This window comes from Cryptomeria japonica, chromosome 6 (genome assembly GCF_030272615.1).
Source record: "Cryptomeria japonica chromosome 6, Sugi_1.0, whole genome shotgun sequence".
Classification (NCBI taxonomy): Eukaryota; Viridiplantae; Streptophyta; class Pinopsida; order Cupressales; family Cupressaceae; genus Cryptomeria; species Cryptomeria japonica.
Window position 1 is genome coordinate 534464007 of NC_081410.1, and position 8781 is coordinate 534472787.

The 8781-nt window shown below is 34.1% G+C and overlaps 1 long non-coding RNA gene across 1 annotated transcript; it reads right to left on the reverse strand.

The window, feature by feature from the left end:
• Positions 1–451: 451 nt before the first annotated feature.
• On the reverse strand, positions 452–1803 carry LOC131067920 (uncharacterized). Its single transcript, XR_009111885.2, has 3 exons — positions 1689–1803; positions 1500–1585; positions 452–1317 (listed from the first exon to the last, which is right to left on the reverse strand). It is a non-coding gene; the product is annotated as an uncharacterized LOC131067920 (long non-coding RNA).
• Positions 1804–8781: the final 6978 nt, after the last annotated feature.

Consider the following 8781-nt stretch of genomic DNA (forward strand, 5'->3'; position numbering starts at 1 on the left):
CTGCCTTTACTAATAAAAAAAAAACTATACTAATTCAATTTTGTAATGATCTCATACATATTTGTAGCTGCAGAAACACAGTTGAATAAGAGCAAAAAAAAAAAAATTCGAATTAGCAACTGCACACATGAATAGTAAGACTAGCCTATTTCTGAAGAGCCTACTAGAATGAAGTACATTCTATGTTTGATTATTTTTCATTGTATACTGTATTCAATTTTTCAAGCAATTATTTTTTTCTTTGCTTTCACCATTTGCATCTCTACACAACTATGATAGACTTAATATCAACCATTCCTGAATAACTTATCCTTCTGATGTGCATTGGTTAGACATTAACATTGCCTTCTTCTATGTCTTAAATTGTCATCCCAGGCTTCTTGTAATCACAAACAGAAGTTCAAAAGATCTGACTATTTCATATGTCGAAAACCTTGTGGGTAATTTAGACATTAATACTAGCTACTAAAATCTTAACAAAGAACAATAAATACAGTAACCTCTTGCAGACTGTTCTGAAGATTGTACAGGAATGCTTTTTTTTTTGTTTGGCTTCAGATTTTCTCTTGTAAATCTTGTTCAATGACCTAAAAAAATAATGTAGTGTAACACCTGAGCTTTTGCCTCTGCAGGGATTTCCATTAGTATTGTTGTGATCATGTAACCAAGCATTAGTTTTTCTTCTTTGGCTAGAAGTAAAAACCTTAGGTTATAATTTCACAGAAGTTACAGAGAGATGCCCTAGAAGATTAGGATTCATGGGCTCTGGCCTACTGCACTTCTACATCTCCATTGTTCTGCATATGAAATCTATAGGAATTACTAAACAACACAATTGCCGTGAAGGAGGACTCTGCTGGCATAACTACCATAGAACACTGTCATACCTACTCTCCAAATAGGCATAAACTGACTGCCCAAATTCCCAATTACCAGAGTTCACAAAATTCCTGGGATTGATGCTTTGGACAGAATTAGACAAACAGATACATCCGTCAAAACCCCTCTTCCAAAGATCCTATGGATCTTAGATGGATGCGACTAATTTCAAGGACTTCCATAAAACAAGTTAATTCTTCTAAACCAAGCAGTAGTACAACATCCTTGATAAAGAGTAGGAATCATAAGAATCTGCTTGAAAAATACAAAGGAAATAAAGAAGAAAGAGATAGCAGCATTTTTTGTAATGCCATAAAAATCATCCAGCAGGGTATTTTGGAAGTAGCTTTTCTTCTTGCTAGTGGTTCTTCAAAGAAAACTGAGTATTTAAGTGGAAGTACTTCTTTAAACTCTGTGTAGAAGTTCAATAACAGTCTCCTATCAATTGAGAAAGAACCATTAGTTCCTCTTACAATTATTAGCAAGTTTATATGATGCCAAGTTTCAATAATATTCTCATGCATGCATTCAAATATGCTAAAGAATGACAAATTGAACCAAATTTAAATTTTGTTATAAAACTTCGGAACACTATAATAAATTGACTGGTAGCTACCCACATCCAATGGACAGGAATACTCCACGCTCAGGTCCAAAATGAACAGAATTAAGTCTTCAAGTAACTCCACGCAGGTTTGTGTATTCCCTTTTCAACAGTGTTTCAATATGCAGCATAGATAAGCAAATATAGAGCATAAATCGTGGGTACAAAGTTGCTGAAGCTTAAAATGGATTTGCTGTTAACTAACCTTGTTCAATTCACATCAACTGAGGGCTCCCACGCTACGAAAGATACTCCATGTGATCAACAAAAGTCTCACACCACTCTCCCAATCCTCACACATGAAGTAACGATGTCTAAAATTCCGAACTCTGGCTCATTCTTGTTCACTTCACTTGAAAGCAACTGCATTTTGAATAGCTTCAGTTAATGACGTGATTTGTTAAAAAGTAAATATTAATAACACGCTAAGTACAACTCATAGTTGTAAGCATGAATTAATAATTCAAACCAAGATGTCATATATACGAACTATTGATTTACTTTTCCAAATGTCCTTGCACATTCATGTGAACCAGATTGTACCAGTACATATTCAGTCTAAGTTAGACTTAAATCTAATCAATGTCAATTCCATTTAAACAAAGGCTTACTTACAACTGTATTTATCTATTCTAAACAAAATCATTAAATTATGATTCACAAGCAATTGAAAACAAAGTACAAAAAATACACTGCAAACCATTTAGTTTATCAAGATCTGGAGAACTACCCCCACTGCAATGAATTTGAAACAGTTGTTTTTACTCATCTTTTTCCTGCTGTAATTACAAGTTGTGCAAATGGTGTACTGATAAAATTTAAAGGTCAGTTTGAGCTATTCTGACAGCCATGAATGTCATTTGAAGCGACAGTTATGAGCATGGGCATTGTGGACCACTATTCGCGCGCTACCAGTAGGTGGGCCACTGTTCAGACGGCCATGGATGTCATTTGAAGAAGTTTAGTGCAGACTGTAAAACCTTTGCAAACATTTTCCCTGCCTGTGCCCAAATGGGTGCTTTGGAACAGGGTGTGGGTATAATATAAGGAAGATTATTGTCAGATATTGTAGTTGGAAGGGAAATCACTGTTAGACCTGTTAGACATTATAGTTGGATATGCTCTCGTTTGAACTGTTAAATGAATGCAATTTTCATTCATATAAAGATAAAAATAAAATAAAATTCTTTCTATTGTGTTTGTCCGTCTGTCATTTTCAGATTTGATTATGTGAATATTTTTTCATCAATATTTCAGATCACACTTTCATCATCAAAATAATTGAAAACACAAATAAATTGTGCTTTGAATACCTTCTTCCGGCTCCAAATTTAATAGAGGTAGGAAAGACTACAGAGAGCGTAAGGAGATTGTGCTTTGATAGAGTACATGCCCTCTTCCAACTCCAATTTTAGCTGAGGTAGGGAAGACATTGATAAAGGTTAATGAGTCTGGATTTACACACATCAGTTGCATTTACTTAAAGTTTGTAAAGATCTTTTAAAGAGTTTATTTTGTGTATATCTTGTAATCATGTCATTTTATGAGACCACATTTCTTTCAGGCATTTTGTCAAGTAGTTCAATGTTTTGTCTACCTTTTCACATTTTGCATGCATGTCTATCAAAGGATTTTCAACTATAATATATATTCTTTGTTTTGAGGGTTGTTTATACACTATTTTAAAGTCACATTTTTATATGATTTATTTTTTATGTTTTGAAGGTTTTTTCACACACAATTCCAAAGTCATGTTTTCTACGTTTTATTTTTATCTTTTTATGTTTTGAGGATTGTTCACACACTATTTCAAAGTTATCATTTTTGTACAGTTTTATTTTTTTATGTTTTGAAGGTTGTTTACATACTATTCCAAAGTCATCATTTTTAGTTGGTGTTAGAACTCATAAAAATTTGCACTTCATTTTTTGTTGTAAATTCTGTTACATCTTGGTTTATTAGGTTACTAAATAATAAATTGACATGTTTATGTTTTAATGTTAATGTTAAAGAATAACCATGTTAGAAAATAATTAAATTGAGAGTTATTTCTTGTACACAAATGAATAATATACTTGTTGGGTGACTAGTGTATGGGAAAAATTAATTGGCTTTATAGACCAATAATATGAACAATGTAATTATGTTGACGAGTAATAATACTATCATAAATTTTAATCTTTTCTTTTGTGATGATGTATTTTGGGTTTGAATCTTTTTATGAAGGCTAAATACAATGTTTGATTTATTTTGACTAATGAATTGATTAGATGCAATAATATATGTCTCCAATGTGCTCTTAATCAATCTTTCCTCCACTATCGTAAATGCTCTATATAAGATTGTATTGTTAGAGAATTATTGGTGGGTATGGTAGGGATACCTCTTGCAACATGAACACTAGACTAGGAACCATAGATCATAGTGGATTTAATTGCTATCCCTAGAACCTTGATCATTATGAAAAAACAAAAAGGGGGAGATAAGATCTCCTTGATGCAAGCCCTTAGTGGCTTCAAAAAAACTACAGGGCACTTGTTAACTAGAATATAAAATCTAGGGGTGGAAATGTAGTTAAAACTCCAATCCTTGTTGAAACCAAACTTCTCCACGATTCTAAGTAGTAAGTGCCAATTTTTTTTGTCATAGGCTCTGCTAATGTCTAGTTTTTAGGTAATACAACTCTAATTAATGGATACACTTGCTCAAGTGAACAACTTCATATACAATAACAATTCCATCCCAAATGTTTGAAGTAGGGGTGAAACCACTTTATTCTTTTTAGATTATGTTAAGAAGAATATTTTTAATCTATTTGCAATGACCTTCAAAATAGTCTCATAGAATATGTTTCAAAGTAACATACACCAAAAATTTATAAAGGACCACATCTTTGGCTTTTGGGGGAACAAGACAATGTTGGTCAATTGATTTCTTTAAAAAAGATTAATTTCCTAAAATCATTTGTGTCTCTTTAAACATCATGGCCAATAGTGTCCCAACACTTTGATAAAAGTATGTGTGGAATCCATCTACACTTAGGCCCCTATCTACATTGAACTAGAAAATTGCATATCAAACATCTTTCATCATTGTGGGAACTTTAAAAATCATGGAAGGTTTTGGGTTTCAAAACCACATTTCCACAATCTCAAAATTTCTTACTTCAAGACAAGAGGTATGTCAAATTGTAAAGCATTAGAGGACTACTTTGAGAGCTTGGATAATACTTTTTTCTCTTTGGGATAAACTTAAACCTAGGTGGTCTTTTCTTTCTATAATCCTTCATGCCTTTGGATTCTATGATTGAGATATTAAGATCATTTAGCAGTTGGTCTCCACGCCCTCCTTTGCGGTTCTTGTTAATGGTTCCCCTTCTCATTTTTTCAAATCTTCCAGAGGTTTGAGACAGGGGGATCCGATTTCGCCCATCCTCTTTACTATTATGGCAGAGGCTCTTGGCAGGTATTTGTTGAAACTAGTAACGAATGGCTCTTTCCAGGGTTTGAGACCATCTTCATCTAGTCTTGTGTGCTACCACCAGCAGTTCGTAGATGATACTATTTTATTGGGAAGTTCTTCTATTAAGGAAGCTAGAACTTTGAAGAATGCTATTGATCTTTATAGCAAAGTGTCTAGTCAGTTGATTAATTGGAGTAAAATCTCTCTTTTCTTTTTCAATACCCCGAAGGTCAAACAGAGAAAGATTGTGGATATTCTTGGCTGTGTTACTGGTTCTTTTCCTTCCACTTATCTGGCCCTCCCCCTTTGCTTGGAACCACCTGATTCTTTTTGGTTGACTTTGAATGATAGATTCAATAAAAAAAAATAGCTAGTGTAGTGTCATAAAATTGCGAACCTAGCAATTTTTTACTGCATTAGGGTCCTCACGCATGCGAACTCGAATCCTCTAACCTGATTGGAGACCGGAGATTGCTCAGCTTGCAAAAACATCTTCTTCCTTGGCCTTTGAATCACTCTGTCCGCACTCTGCCCTAGAGAAAGAGGTAGGACAGGGGCGTGGTGCCCCTGTCACTGCCCTATTTTGGGGCAGGACCTTCCTAGAGCATGCATTGTAGGTTGTGCAGTGAGCGGGAAAACTCTCTCGATGTTGACTCGTGACGAAATTCAAATCCACCAACATGTATTTAAGGGGCATTCGTCCTCTCATTTGCACAAGTTGGATAAGGTTGGATGAGTGGGAAATTCATAAGCGATCAAGCATTTAAGAGCATTCAAGCATTCAAGCATTAACCATTCTCAAGTCTCCCTTCAAGGCTAGGTGTTGCATTCAAGTCAAGGATTCAACCATTGAAGAGGAGATTGATTTCAACATTCAATTCCACAAAAGCATTTCTATCAACATTGCTACTACAACTTCTCTTTTCTGTGTGTAGGTTGTAGGTGCGCAACTGCACTTTCGGATTCGAGCTCCATTTGCAGAGGCGAAAAACCCTTTTTCTTTCGCGGATTTTTCGAAGCACCCTGTACATTTCCGCCACGGTCTGGGCAACTTTTCCTCAAATTCGCAGGGCGACTTTATCTCAACATTTTACTACCAGATCCAGGTGCACAACTTCATCCCATATTCTGATCTCAAGTTATAATCTATTCTTTGTCACTTTTGTACTACATAATTCAATCAATTCATTTCCATTTCAAAAAAGAAAGAGGGAATCAACCTAGAATTCCCCAATTCATTAAGAATTCAATCCACCATCTTTGTTTGGAGAGATTGAATATAGTGAATTATCATCTCCTTCTTCCTAAAGCAATAGTGAAAAGTGTTTGAAGGATAATCAATAGTGAAACTCTCGTCTCTCTTTGAGGGAAATGGTAGTTTTCTTCTTGATCTATCATTCACCATTTTTCCCACCATTACATTTTGGTGAACTCGACATCTTGCTTGCTTTCCTTTGAACAAAATTGCATATTTTTCATTTACAAGCTTCAAATTTTCGCAAACTTAGTGGTTGATTTGTTAAAAACCCTAGTTTTTAAAATTAAAATTGATCTTGTGATTTGTAAAAATTGCTTGTGGTTATCTTAGATCTAAAAATTGCTTTGTTTGTCAAATTCAATTTCCTCATTGTCTTGTTCAATTTGCAATTAAAATTTATAAAATTAAGAGGTTAATTGTTAAAATCCTAATTTTCAAAAATCATATTGAACTTGTGCAAAAATTGGATTTCAACTTAATTGTCAGATTTTTGATTGTTCTCAAATTTTTCTTCAATCCTACAATTCAAATTTTCAAGTTTCCCCCTTTTCCCAAAATTTAAATTTCAAAATTAGGTGGTTAGGTCATCAAACCCTAATTTTTAAAATTGGTTGGATTTTATGTGAATTTCAAATCAATTTTTGTTACATTAAGATTTATAAACATTTTCCAAGATGTCCCTGTCCATTAGGATTGACCCTTTTCAAAATTGTACTTCAATTCCTCTTTATCTTCAAAACCCTAATAGGGTCTTATTTTCACATTTGCGCCTTCATTATGCCCATCTAGAGATCATAAAATTCGCCATTTTTTGGGGGTTAGCTTTAAAATCATCGTAATATCCATCCCTGAAAATTTCAAAAAAAGTTGGTCGGACCATGTGCGTTCCCGCCATGGTCCTCCGCTTTTTTCCTAAAATTTTGAGAGACTATTATGACTGTATTTAATAGCCTAAATTCAGAAGATTGGCTAATTTTATCGATTTTGAACCCTCTAGAATCGGAAATACCTTCAAAATTCAACATTGCAACTTTCAAGAAATTTTTTTAAATTAAGGGGTTAATAATTGTCTGCCTTGATTTTAAAAATTCTAATTTTAAGAATAAGTGGTATTCCCTTGGCCTTGATTTTAAAATTCCGATTTCCTTTCATTTTTGGAAATTGTGTCATCCCTTTCTCCATCAAAGTTCAAATTGTGTACTCATTATTTTCTCGAATTTTACATTACTCAATTTTATAAGCTTTGTTTCAAAATTCAAAATTAAAATTTTTCCTCTAGTGCATGAGTTTTACCACTATTAGTCCTATCCTATCCCTGTTAGACAAAGAATTAGAATTAAGGCTTCCCAAGGTTTAATTACCGAGGAGATGGAGCCTAATTTGGGTGACTTCTTTAATTAGGATCATGCTAATTTTTCTCATCCTAATCATGAGCCTATTCACCCTATTGATGGATCCCATGATGAAGAAGACGTTTTTACTAGGGTTTCTTTAGATCAAATCTCAACATTAGACAATCAATTTGATAGCTTTCAACAATGGATATCCCAAGAATAACCTAATAGTGAAGCTCTTCCAATAATTGAAGGCCTTAAACACATGCTTCAAAGTGATAAGAATGAATTTGATATATTGTGTGGCATCGCACATATTGTTGATTCTAATGCCATGCCTATCATGAGTTGTGGCAAAACCCTAAAATATTCACAACCTTCAACACAAGTCAATTCCTCTATTCCTTTGACTAATCCTATGACTAGTATTTCTACTTTCACATCCAACATCATGGCTACTTCAACTCAAAATTCCATTCCTACAATAGGTCATGGGGAAAATCCCTCTTCTTCATTTAATCTTCCATCATTACCTATGTCTTCCATGGGTGTTCCTATTATTCCTCAACCAATCAGTGCTACACAAGGGGGCAATTCCTTCAACAACTTTATCCCTCCTTTAAGTGTCCCTTATCCTACTCAATCATCACCAATGCCTACTTATCATAATGTCCCACCACCTTATTCTCAGTCCATGCCTTCTTTCAATAACATCACACCACCTTCTCAATCACCTATTTCTAATATCAATTCTTCTACCGAGATGACAATTAACAATCTTGCTCAAATTGTGTCCTCTACAACAACAAATTGCTTCCATGAGTCAATCCAAGTTTAGTGTGCCCTCCTTTGATGTTACGAGCCCAATTTCTCTTGATATTGTTAAATTCATGCCACCTAAACATGTGGAGATCCCTCAATTGGAACTCTATAATAGAAAAGGTGATCCTCTTACGCATGTTAAAACATTCCAAACCTTGTGTACTAATTTTTCTTATGATCAACGACTGCTTGCAAAATTGTTTACAAGAACACTAAGAGATAAGGCCTTACAATAGTATTGCTCTCTTCCTTGTTATTCTATCACTTCCTTTCAACAACTAGCAAATGCTTTCATCCAACAATTTTAAAACAACATTGGTCCTAAAATCACTTTGATTGATTTAATGATAGTAAACAAGGTGTTAAACAAAAAGTGATTGATTTCAATGGTAGATATAAGCATTTGTGTGCTCAAATTTCTT